Here is a 12,881-nt window from a genome sequence, read left to right on the forward strand (position 1 = left end):
ACAGGACTGAAAGAAACCAGGCTCACAATTGATGTATAATAGGGATCGCTCCTTTCTGAAACTAAAATAGTCACATCCTATATCCCCTATATTCTTTCTTGTATCAACATACATGGAGAGTTGAGTAATTAAGTGGTTATGTACATATGTACATAAAATCAAAGAGCAGAGAAGTGAAAAGGCAGGTGTATATTTGCATGTATATGTGTGTGTTTATCTGTGTATTTGTGAGATATTATCCCCTTCTTAAGCTTTTTACCATGGAGATTTTCAAACATCCAGTAAGAGTTAATAGTATACTAAACTCCCATGCATCCATCATTCATCTCTAACATTTTCCAAGTTTATTTTTTTCCATTCTCCTACTTCTAGTTTTAGTTATGGTATTTAAAGACAAATCCAAGCTCTTGTGCCATATATCACTAATAGTTATTGCAGTATGTACCATTAACAGATACAACATCTTTTTTTTAATGTAGCCACAATACCCTTATGTATTTCTAGCTCAGACCCAGCTGATAAAGCTTACAGGCGATGGAAATACAGTAGCAGGTAGAACCCTTAGCATCTAGATTATGGGCAGCAGAGTGACATTCTAGCTCAAAATAAATAACTAAACAAATAAATAAAAGTCATGTTTGTAATGGTACGAAACTCATTGGTCACTAACTCATTCTGAAAATTGATAAATAAAAGGGAAACATTGATCACAAACCTCTCTTTCACATACAAACGATTTCACAAACTATTTCATGGTAACCAAATGTTTGATGAAGGGATGATTTTCTTTGTAGAAAAATACCAGTTAATCAATGCAAAAGAAATGGGAGAATTATAAAATAACCATTTTAACCTGTAATAAAATAGTGAATCTAGGTGACAGTCATCAACGGTTGTGAAAATGTTTAGATAAAAGATTAGTGAGGAACTTCAGAATGGATGGATCTAGCTGACAATGCCTTAACTAAGCCCATTCATCAACCTTTACGTCACTCAACAGGGGACAATCAGACCTTAGATGACTAACCGTGAAATATTCTTGGTAAAGAACTGAACTTGAATCTTAGGCCAGTTTTCAGAAAATATTGGGTATAGAGCAACATGGTAAATGACACTGTGGGGGTGAAATAAGCTAAATCTAGAATGCAGGAAATGCTGCAGATAAAAGGATCCAATCAGCCCCATAATAAACCACATAGTCAAAGGGGGAACTCTGATATATTGAGGCTTAAAAGGCTTATAAGTCAAATGGCATGTGAGCATCTCTTTTAGGACTATGATTACGACAAACTAACTGTAAAAAGCATTTGTAAGATTATTAGAACATTTGGACACAGGGCAGAGTTTTGAGGCATTTTTTAGGGTAGTTCTGGGACATGTAAATATCTAGTGAATCAGGTGTGTGATCCACGCTGATGTCCCAAAGTCCAGTAGCACAGAGTGGTGAGCAAGTTACCAACACATTCTTTTCATCTGTCCCCTTTTCCTTGGATCTATGAAGTCCATTTTCTGCTAGGAAGTCTTTATTAGTTTTCAGCTTTCTTAGATGCGATCATATCCCTGTCATCCCTTCCTAGAAAGATTAGATTTGGGTCTTTCTGTAAAGTTGCAGCCGCACATTTGCTAGGAGTCTCTTAGATTACTTCTACACAAGCCGAAATACATTGATTACAGATGATTACTCAAGTCTTAGTCCCAAGAAAGTCATTTTATTTTCTGAGTATGAGGATTAACTACTTTCCCTGTCTACTATTAGCTCTTGTTTTTGTAGAGTTTGTTTTAAAAAAAAAAACAGAAACAAAGCTGCTTTGGTGAAGCCTTTTAGAAGCTGATAAAAGTCAGTTTCCCAACTCTGAGCAGTCTGTTGACTCCTAGTTGGAAATGGAAGTATGAGGATGGGCTTAAGAGGCTTTGATGTACCCAGGAAGAGAGACTTAACATATGTCAGCATGCAAAGGTGGAGAAAGAGAAAAACACACGTGGGTGTGTGACCTGTGTATCTGTATATGTGCAATTACATGTATATGTGCAATTATAGATGTGTCTGATGTAGAGACACAGACCCTTCAAATAAAATCTCCAACGAATCAGGCTCCAGCACGTTTTCTAGAAGCTTGTAATTTTAAACGTTTCACAGGCTGACATTTTCTAATAAAAATCATTCTACCAAATCCCTCTCCAAATGGGGAGTTTATAAAATCTCCTTGATGAAACATGTAATCATACATTAATGAATCTTCCATTTAAAAGGACTGAATTAGATTACATAGCAATGGTCTTAAAAAAAAGAAGAAAAAAAGAGAAAAGCCCATTCTAAGCAAGATACACATTTCTTTGCCTGAAATGAGAGTGTCAAAGAATCTCTATGAATTGACAGAGCACTGTGTTATTACACCTACAGGTACTGCTGCATTCTCTGACATCTTATTGAAGACAATGTGCATGTTTACCTTGAGCCAATTAGAGATGTTGTTGATACAGGGAAAGCACTGGAGTTTTGTTTTGTTTTCCATGCCCTTATTCAGCCACAGTGATCATTCAGCCAGCTAATTTGCTTCTCCTCTTTCATTTGATCTAATAAAATGTATGAGAAAGTGTTACAGGCACTTAGCCAGGTGTTGCAGGGGAATATAAATAACCAGACTATCACATAAGGTCATCTAAGGTCATGGTTTAGTTACCTCATAACCCTAGCACAGAGGACAATCCCTGACACAGAGGAAGAGCTCAGGAACTACTGCTAAAAAGATCTGAGGCGAATGTACTCAAGTTCATGACTTTATACTCTTGTATGTGTGAAAGATGCACTCCAATGTACAGAACTGCAAAATAGAATGTGCTAAGTACTCAAAGAGAGGTGGCTAAAAAGAGCCACAGACCAAGAATCTAAAAGAATCTCATGTAGGTGGGGAGATTTCAAGAATAGAGACTGTGAAGGACATTCAGGCAGAGTGAACGTGATGAACAGAAGCACTGTGGTCAGCAGGAAGGGGGAGGACGGGTTTGCTATGCAGTAAAGAGCCCAGTTTAGTTGGAGTGTCAAGCATAGGGCTGGATCATCGGGGGACGATGCAGGACATGGTAGATAGGGCTGGACCATCAGGGAGAGCTGCAGGAGGACCCATATTGTGGTACAAAATAGGGGCTAGTGCTAGACACGAAGGTGGAGATGCTGAAGATGGACCATTAGGAAGAGGCGCAGGTGGCTGAGGCTAGGACTAGATCATCAGGAGGAGGTGCAAGAAGCTGGGATGGGGCTGGACTTAGGCAGAGGTGCAGGGAATATGAGACAGGACTGGATTCGTAGGCAGGTAGTGCTAGGGGTGGGAAATAGGGTTGGGCTATGAGGTGGAGGTGGGTGATAGAGGAATCTACATGCTCTACTACATTTGTCCCTCATTCTGTATGCTTTGGGGAACCGCCGTCAGCCACAGGCTGGGAATATAGCAATGCCCTATGAGTCTCTTGAGGCCCAGGGCTGTTCTACCTGAAGCACAGTCAGCTCTGAGGGGGATGCAGATTAGGAGAAGGATGTGGGTGGCAGTAGAAAGGGGCTTGGATGAAGAGAAGAGTATTGAATTTTGCTATTGATTGTAAAGCAGAATTCACAAGGACATGGAACTGACTACTGGGCAAGTTTCAGGATATTTCTCACCTAAAAAAGGGGTTCTGCAAAGTGGAGGCTCCAAGCAGAATTGAGGTTCCTATATTTTCTTGGCTTTTGGTGAAAAGACAACTAGAAGATATTAATTTCTTTTTGCTCTGCATGAATAGAATGCCTGCCTGGGGTCTATGTCCTGGCCATGTTTTAAACAGTCCTTTTTTTTTTTTCACTGTTCAAGGTTTATTGGGGGTTTTAGTTGGTGTAACACTTGGATAGTTGGTTGCACTGTTTACATGTAGATCTTTTTACATTGTATGGCAAGGTACACTACTTATATAGTTCACAAAATAAGATCCTTTGGAACAAGACATGCGATATTGGATCTATACACTGAATGCCAGGATATGACTGACTGGGAAAAAATGTTGGACTAGGCATGTTCAGTGAAGGAGCCAGGAACTTATATAACAAATGAACATCTCTCTGGCTCAAGGGGCAACTGCAGCATGCGCAGCACTGGCAGTGGTGCCTCAGAGTTGGCAGAACTATTTCACACTAACCAGTTTAGGACTACACAAGGTTACCACCATCCAGCATCAGAATATAGCTGTAGGACTTTACAAACCATTCCTATTTCTAACTTCTGGAATTGATGTTTGTCCCAGTCCATCTTAAAATATGACTGCTTTCATCACAGATCAGATAAAAAGGACAGCATGCACAACCTCCAGCTAAAATCCTGTTGTGGCCTAGACAGTGAAATGGTGTGACATCAGAAGACTTGAAAATTGCAGCTCTTTCTGGATCCCCCAAAGTGTATCTGCACTCTTCCTCAAACGGGCCTCTTCCTCAGGAGTCAGAGTCACCTTCACAATGTCTGAGATTCCATTCTGTCCCAAAATGCAAGGAACACTAAGGAAGACATCATCCTTTATTCCATAGAGACCCTCAATCATGGTGGAAACTGGGTGCACCCGCCTAAGATTCTTCATTATAGTCTCTGCCAAATCTGCCACAGAAAGTCCAATGGCCCAGGATGTGTCGCCTTTGAGTTTGATCCCCTCGTAAGCACTCTCAACCACCTGCTTGTGAACCTCTTTCCACTGTTCCTTATCTGTATCAGTCCCTAAATCTGGGTGCAGAGTCTTCAGGGAGACACCAGCAACATTCACTCCACTCCACACAGGCACACTGGAATCTCCATGTTCCCCAAGGACCCACCCATGACAGCTTAATGGGTGAACTCCCAGCCTTTCCCCCATCAGGTAATGGAATCGGGCTGAATCCAGATTGCAAACACTTCCAATAACACAGTTTTTGGGAAAGCCACTTATCTTCCAAGGCACTTAGGTCAAGATATCCACTGGATTTGAAACAATAAGCAACTTGCAGTTCGGGCTGTATTTTACAACATTAGGAATGATGAATTTAAAGATGTTCACGTTACGCTGGACCAGATGAAGATGGCTTTCTCCCTCTTGCTGACGTGCCCCAGCCGTAATAATGACCAGCTTGGAGTTTGCAGTTACATTATAATCTTTTCCAGAGACAATCTTTGGTGTTCTAAGGATAAGGCTGCTATGTTGGAGATCCATCAGCTCTCCCTTCAATTTGTCTTCAATGACATCAACAAGAGCAAGTTCATCTGCCAAGTCCTTCATTAAGATACTGATGGCACAGGCCATACCAACAGCACCAACCCCAACAACTGTAATCTTATTCTGAAGGGTCTGTTCTTCCTTTAGAAGGTTATGAATCAGCTGATCCTTGAGAGTTGCCATTTTGGACTTGGAACCAAAAGGAACCAGGAATGCATGTCGGGCGGGCATCAGGGGCACACAGCAGTGGGATCCGGACTTGGAGGCAGGTGCTCCAGCACTCCTTAAACACTCCTTAAGTTTCCATAAACTGTTGCTACACTCTCTCTATGATCCCCTGGGAAAGACCAGGACATATGCCTTCTGCTATTTTCAGGGCAGTAAGAAAGAATTTGACAACTTTCTTCTCTTTCCCCTCCCCTCACCCTTTCCCACTGCCCCTTTCTTTCTCTGCCATTCCATGTTTCTCTGCAGTATCTTCGTCTTCTTCCCCAGGTGCTATTTTGGTGAAATTGATGAAAGGGTCTTGATCCACTTGTCTTGAAAGACTGCGGACATCTCCCACCCACTCCTGGCTTCACGTGTCCTCTCCTTTTTCTCTACTGGGATTGACAACTCTAGAATATGTCTTTTCATATCAAATGCATCTTTAGAAATGCATACCATCTCATCATGAACAACAAGAAAAAAAGCTGGTTATCACTCCTTAAGGAACTTCAGAAATATGAAGGGTTAGAATGGTTGGCTTATGCAATGATCACCTGAACTTCCTTTTTTTTTTTTTGAGATGGAGTCTCACTCTGTCACCGGGCTGAAGTACAGTGGTACGATCTCAGCTCACTGCAACCTTGACTCCCTGGTTCAGGTGATTTTCCTGCTTCAGCCTACCGAGTAGCAGGATTACAGGCTCATGTCACCGAGTCCAGCTAAGCTTTGTATTTTTAGTAGAGACGGGGTTTCACCATGTTGGCCAGGATGGTCTTGATCTCCTGACCTTGTGATCTGCCCACCTCAGCCTCCCAAGTGCTAGGATTACAGGCGTGAGCCACTGCACCCGGCTTTAGCACCTGAACTTACTCCCAGCACATATGTCTATGGATTGGTGTGGAACTGTGGCAATGTTAGTCTAAAAACAGAGGGGCCTAGTCATACAGACTGTCTTATGTGTCTACCCACACACAGACGACAGGCCAGTTCCTCCCTTCCCCTTGCTTCTTCCTCTGATAATCTACTTAAATCATGTAAGAAACGAAAGGAGGAAAAACCCCAACAAATAACCTATTGATGTTTGACCATCTTGCAATGTGGTAACCATGACTTTAAAATTCTTAATGCTGATAGTGACAGTGAATTTGCCTTTTGTGAAGTGCTACTGTGTATTAGGCGTTGAGAGAGAGAGCTGTGATAATGGACTGGGTTTCTCCAGCAAGAATGCTAGTGTTAAAATTCTGATTCCTCCATTCATCTGCACCTTGTCAAACATCGAATTAATTCACCTCTGGGGCAAGTCAGTTGCCCTCTCTGTACCTCATTCTCCCCTTCAATGAAGTGGGGATAATAACTGAGCTGGAAATCATTATGGTTACTAACAAAGGAATTGGTACATGCTAAGAATTTAGAAAAGAGCATGACAAATAGAAATAACTTGTATATTAGGTAATTCAGTTGTTGGAAAAACCCGATTATTTAGGTATTGTTATTTCTGGTTTGCAATGAGGCTATTAAGGTTCAAGGTTCCTTTGCCTCCTAGAAGCAGCCAGCGCAGAAGATGCAGAAGATAGACAGGTGCCTCCTGTGAAGGCTAGAGTGCTAGGATGAGGGCCTCGTGACCTGAGTTTTGGTCTTGACCTCTGAACTGAAGAGACCAGTACAAATACCCAGGCTGGAGGTCCAAAACTGAGCATTTGCCTAAGTATGCTGCAACCCCTCTCTGTTGGAGACCTGAATATTTTCCTGTCATCAGTGCCTGATGCAGCTTGTAGCCTGGTGAACCCTAGTATCTCAATTAGCTGTGTGACCCCAGATAAACCATGAAATCTCTCCAAGAGCTCTTCTCATTTCAGCTTAAAAGCTGGTGTTAAACTGGATTACTGACCTTTACATTCTGTGATTCTTTAGTCTTGTATTTACATAAGTCAGATTCAGTGCCTCCTGGTTGACTTACTGCCTACTCTCCCTAGTGGACGGTTCCCATAGAGGTCCGCCCTCAACCCTAGGACAGAAGACACTCATGTCCAGTTCTCCCTGACCTCCCTATTTTTACCTCTACCTCTCGATCTCATCTTTCTCTCTCATCTCTACTTTTATATTTCTGTATCTTTATCTCCTACATCTCTCACTTTCCCTCTGTCTATTCTTTTTCTGTTTCCCTAGTTCTTTCTCTTCATTCTTCCTGTATCTCTATGTCTCCCTCTCTTCTTTATATCTATATCTCTGTCTCTCCATAGCTCTCTCTGTATCTCTATTCTTTCATCTCTCTCTCCTCTCTCTCTCTCTTTCTCTCTCTGTCATCACTACAGGTTCCAAACTATTAGCTAAGCTTAAAGCTTAGCAAACACAACAGGCAACTGAGGGGAGGGAGAGAGGAGGATTAAAAAGCATTTTGCAAAATGGCATGATGGCCCGTAACCCGTAAGGTACCACGTATTTCCTTCAAAAGCTTTGATTCAGTGCAACAGCAGTGAGAAACAGAAAGCTAGTTTAGCACCTACAGGCCACTTGATTTCCTAGCATATGATCCTGCTGGAAACCCTTCCCATCTATTGTTGGTATTTCTTTTCTGTCACCAAAGCAGAGAGTCTCTTCTCAGCAAGGCAACTTGCATAGCATTTTATTTGCAGAGGGAAGTTGGGCACCCTGCAGAGCATCCTTAACTGTTGTGAACATAAATGGTACATTTTGAATATGACTTCTCAATTACCCCAAATCAGCCTGCAAAGACATGGCATGTGTGTGGGAGGAAAGATGATTGAGTGGGCGGAGCCTTGTAGGTACCAATTCTTTCTGACATTAAAAAAAAATAGCAGTCCTAGGGTGCAGGGGGGGAATTCTTGAAACTTTTCCATTCTTTTTTTGGGGGCGGGGAGGAAAACTGATGGGAGAATTTCAGAGTTGCATGGAGTCAGTCCTCTACCAGGGATGTGGGGGTGGAAGGGTGGGGAGAGAGGAAGAGGTTAAAGTAGCCCATAAGTGAAGTTAAAAATGCAATCCTAATATTTTTCTGACTCTTTTCCTTTACCGGGAAAAGCTCAGGTCCTATAATATGTGCAATCTGCTTGCTTGATATACTGTAATTTGTTCTAGATAAGAGGAAGTGAAAGTCTTTCAGTCTGTAACCACGAACACCTCCATCAGCTTGAATTACTTAGGCACAGGGAAAGAATAAATTCTGGCATTATTGTCATTATGCTTCTTCCCCAAAACTGTTGCTTGGGCTGAAATTTGCTGAGTACCATGCCTATCCCCAGACGACAGAAAACATAACTGAAAGAGTTGTAAATCTCCCTCTAGAATCACTCTCTCAAGCAGGAAGCGGGTATCTCTGAGGCTCCCTCAGCTGTTCCTCTTGGAGGTGGGTGCCTTTCTTAGGGTGGGGAGGGAGGAGGGAAAGGACAAAAAGCAAAGGATGGAACCTAGGGCCAAAACGGTGCTCTCCCATCATTGAGCCATCTGCATTCCCTAGGGGAATGGAATCATTAGGTTTTATAGGTGGAGGAAAACATACCACACATTCGATTCCTTATGTCAGAAACGAATCCCCCAAATCCAACAAGATCAAGGACATTTGTGGGAACAATGTAGGAGGCTGTCAAGAAGCGGGACTGTCCTGGAACATCAAGAAGTTCAAAGCTATCATTTTACAGCTTTGTAAACTAGTATATTTGAATAGTTCTAATAAGCAGAGGACAAGCTTTCACAATGGTGAAGCTTTGTTACAGCTTCAGACTACTGAGCATGTTGCTGTCTATAGGAATAGTGTACAAAGGTACCCATTAAAGGGAGTGAAAAGACCAGAGCTTGGGGAGGAGGGACCATCTACACACACATGGGATTACTGGGTAGAATGATAGTTCTATGTATTTTTAGTTCTTTGAGAAAACTCTAAACTGCTTTCCACAGAGGCTGAACTAATTTGCATTCCCACCAACATATAAGTCTTCCATTTTCTCTACAACCTTGCCAACAGCTGATATTTTTGACTTTTTCGTAATAGCCATTCTGACTGGTGTAACATACTACTACCCCATTGTAGTTTCGGCTTGCATCCCTCTGATGCAAGTCAAAACGTTGAGCATTTTTTCATATGTTTCTTAGCCTCTTGTATGTCTTTTGAGAAGTGTTTGTTCCCATCCCCTGCCCACGTTTTAATGGGCTTGTTTTTTTCTTGTTGATTAGTTTACATTCCTTATAGATTCTGGGTATCAGACCTTTGTTGGATTCATAGTTTGCAAATATTTTCTCCCATTCTGTAGGTTGTCTGTTTACTCTGTTGAGTTTGTTTCACTGTGCAGAAACTGAGCAAAATGTTTTAAAAATTAGGTATTCAGGAAGTCCCTGGACAAAAATTCACCCATCTTACAGCGATATTTCGTTACCTACACAACAAAGCAGTCTACCCAGATTTGATAGAAAGGAGGGAAAATGCTACCAAGGTACAAACATCCTCTGAGACAAGTTGTTCAACCAAAAATACAACCTATTAGCCTGGCCTACTACCCTACATCTGAGGGAATGAAATAAAAAAGAAACATACACATTTCCATGACAAAGCTTTAAGCAGATTTTAGAGAAAACTTGTGCTTTGCAGCTCTTTGGAGAAATGGGTACTTTAGGCATTTATTGTTCCATTTTAAATTAATTGATTAAAGTAGTACATTATTGCTTTCCCTTAAAAGCATTTCCACCATCTCAGAATAAAAAATTCAATTTCCTAATATATTGAAGGCTTTTCATGGCATAACTCTTAGTTATGTTTTGGTTCCCACTATAGCCTTATATACACACATAACCCAGTCACCAGGGGTTGTCAATGCATGTTGTTCCACCTATATGTATTGACAACTCCTATACATCTTTGTTCCTGCTGTTATCACAGTCAGGAATATTCATGTCCTAGACACGAATTCATTCATGCCCTAAATATGATGTCTATCTACTGACATCATATTAATTTTGTAAAGTCTCTTGTAAGTACCTTCTCATCCATGAAGCCCTCAGATATGGTTTGGCTGTGTCCCCACCCAAATCTCATCTTGAATGCTATACAGTTCCCATAATCCCTACGTGTCATGGGAGGGGCCAGGTAGTGATAATTGAATCATGGGGGCAGTTTCACATCCTGTTCTCATGATAGTGAGTTAGCTTTCACAAGGTCTGATGGTTTTATAAGCAGCTTCCCCCTTCACTGGCTATTCATTCTCCCTCCTGCCACCCTGTGAAGAGGTGCCTTCCACCACGATTGTAAGTTTCCTGAGGCTTTCCCAGCAATGACGAACCGTGAATCAATCAAACCTCTTGCCTTTATAATTTACCCAGCCTCAGGTATGTTCTTTTTAGCCGTGTGAGAACGGACTAATACACCCTCTCTGCTCCTTTCATTCTGAATAAATCCTCCTTCATTTTCCCTCTCTTAGCACATTATTTGAATCCCGACTTTGCATTTTAAAAAATTGTCTTGACTCATGACATGACATGCCAACCAGAGTTAACAAATAGATATTATCTCCTGTGCCAAATCTGATCAGCTTCTTTTTGCCTGTCTAGGTGTTTTGTCAAACATGCTGAAGCTGTGTCCATCAACAGGAACAAAAAAAAGTCTGCAAGGGACACTGGAGCAAGGCGATGGCAGCACACATGACGTAGGTCTACGATTTCTGCAAGAGAGTACAATTTTTGAGCCCAGGATTTTTTAATTCAATTTTATACATTTTGTAATGTTTGTTTCTTGACAGTAGACACTTAATATGTGCCTTTTGAATAAATTGAGTTGAAATTGGCAGTGCTGGAGATTTAGGTTAGAAGGCTGGATTATCGATGCTTCAGGTTGCAATAATATAGCAAAGGTTCCACAGCAGCGAAGTCACCTAGAGATTTTAGGATGTAAGTTACAATTTCTTCATGTAGGATGCATTACGCCCAGTGCTGACAAAGCAAGGTGATGAATTTACATACTCATCAGACCCAAGAGTCAGTGACTTCCAGAGATTGCCCTGATTTCAGCATGTTGGGATAAGGAGTTTGTATCCTAAAAGCAAGTTCTACAAGCTTTGCTATCATAAACTATCAGAGTGAGGAATGATTTTTTTTTTGTAACATCAGTGCTCTTTGAATACTTTCTGAGCAATGTTTACCTTTTTCATTTCCTACCAGCAATAATTGTATACTTTTGTGACCCACTGAGAAGAATCGACCACAGAAAGCTCTCCAGAATATTGGAAGGCTTTAGGCCATAGAACTAGAGGGCTTTTTGGGATTTTTGTATGCTGCCTAGAAATACATCAGTAAATATAAATCTAAAGAGATTTCAGAAATCATCTGGTCTGTTTTATGACAGGTGAAAGAAATGGATTCCCAGGAAAGTGAGCTGTCTTGCTCAACTCTGCCACTCTGGGCAGTGGCAGATTCAGAATCTGGTTCCTGACTTCTGCTATGCCATCCTATTCTGCATTCCTCCGTATTTCTATGTCTGGTATTATTATTTCTAAAGTTGGGTTTTTCTGATTGAGATTATGACTTTCCTTGGTAAGATTTTTGTTTTCTGTTGTTAGATGTGTTTGTTTTTACAGGATAGGGAGGAAGAAAAGGAGAAAGGATGGGTCACCCCAGCTCTGAGCCATTGCGTGGCCCTCATCAATTTACTGATACTTCAAATTGGCTTCCCAATAATTTCTCTTAGGGCCTCAATACCTCTTACAACATATTAGAACATAATAAACATGTTGTTTTTCCGCCAGGCATGGTGACTCACGCCTGTAATCCCAGCAATCTTGGAAGCTGAGGTGGGTGAATCACCTGAGGTCAGGAATTTCAGACCAGCCTGGCCAACATGGTGAAACCCCGTCTCTACCAAAAATAGAAAAGTTAGCTGGGCATATGGGTGTGCACCTGTAATCTCAGCTACTCGGGAGGCTGAGGTAGGAGAATCGCTTGAACCCAGGAGGTGAACGTTGCAGTGAGCCGAAATTGCACCACTGAACTCCAGCCTGGGTAACAGAGTGAGACTCTGTCTCAAAATAATAAATAAAATAAAAAATATATATTGTTTTTCAGTGGTAGTACCAAAAATCACAGAATACATGACAAGAGAGGAAACCATTTGGTAGAGCAACACCTAATTTTTAATATTTTTATATTTTATTATATATTTTTTGAGACAGAGTCTCACTCTGTCTTCCAGGCTGGAGTTCACTGGGATGATGCATTTACAAGCCAACACATCCAAGGACTGCTCAACACCAGAAGCTGGAAGAGGCAAGGAAGGCTCCTCCTTTAGAGCCATTAGACAGAGCAGGTCCCTGCTGACACCTTGGATTCAGACTGTGAGACAGCACATTCCTATTATTTTTAAACCACTCGGATTTGGATATTTTGTTACAGCAGCCCTGGGAAACAAACACCAAGACTGAATGAGTCTCACTCTGAGACTCAAAAGCGACTGGAGACTCAATTGGGAAAGTGAT

At 41.4% G+C, this 12,881-nt stretch overlaps 1 protein-coding gene and 1 pseudogene across 16 annotated transcripts in view; both read right to left on the reverse strand.

Moving 5' to 3' along the window:
- Window positions 1-12,881, reverse strand: part of PHACTR1 (phosphatase and actin regulator 1) — a 586,860-nt gene that overhangs the window by 427,418 nt on the left and 146,561 nt on the right. The gene's annotated exons all lie outside the window — the stretch shown is intronic.
- LOC144582030 (L-lactate dehydrogenase A chain pseudogene) overlaps window positions 1-12,881 on the reverse strand; it is an 87,524-nt pseudogene that overhangs the window by 22,388 nt on the left and 52,255 nt on the right. Inside the window, exon 1 of the transcript XR_013533748.1 lies at window positions 1-12,881. This exon is cut by the window's left edge and continues 22,388 nt beyond it; it is cut by the window's right edge and continues 52,255 nt beyond it. The product of XR_013533748.1 is annotated as an L-lactate dehydrogenase A chain pseudogene (transcript).

Source organism: Callithrix jacchus, chromosome 4, assembly GCF_049354715.1.
Source record: "Callithrix jacchus isolate 240 chromosome 4, calJac240_pri, whole genome shotgun sequence".
Taxonomy (NCBI): domain Eukaryota; kingdom Metazoa; phylum Chordata; class Mammalia; order Primates; family Cebidae; genus Callithrix; species Callithrix jacchus.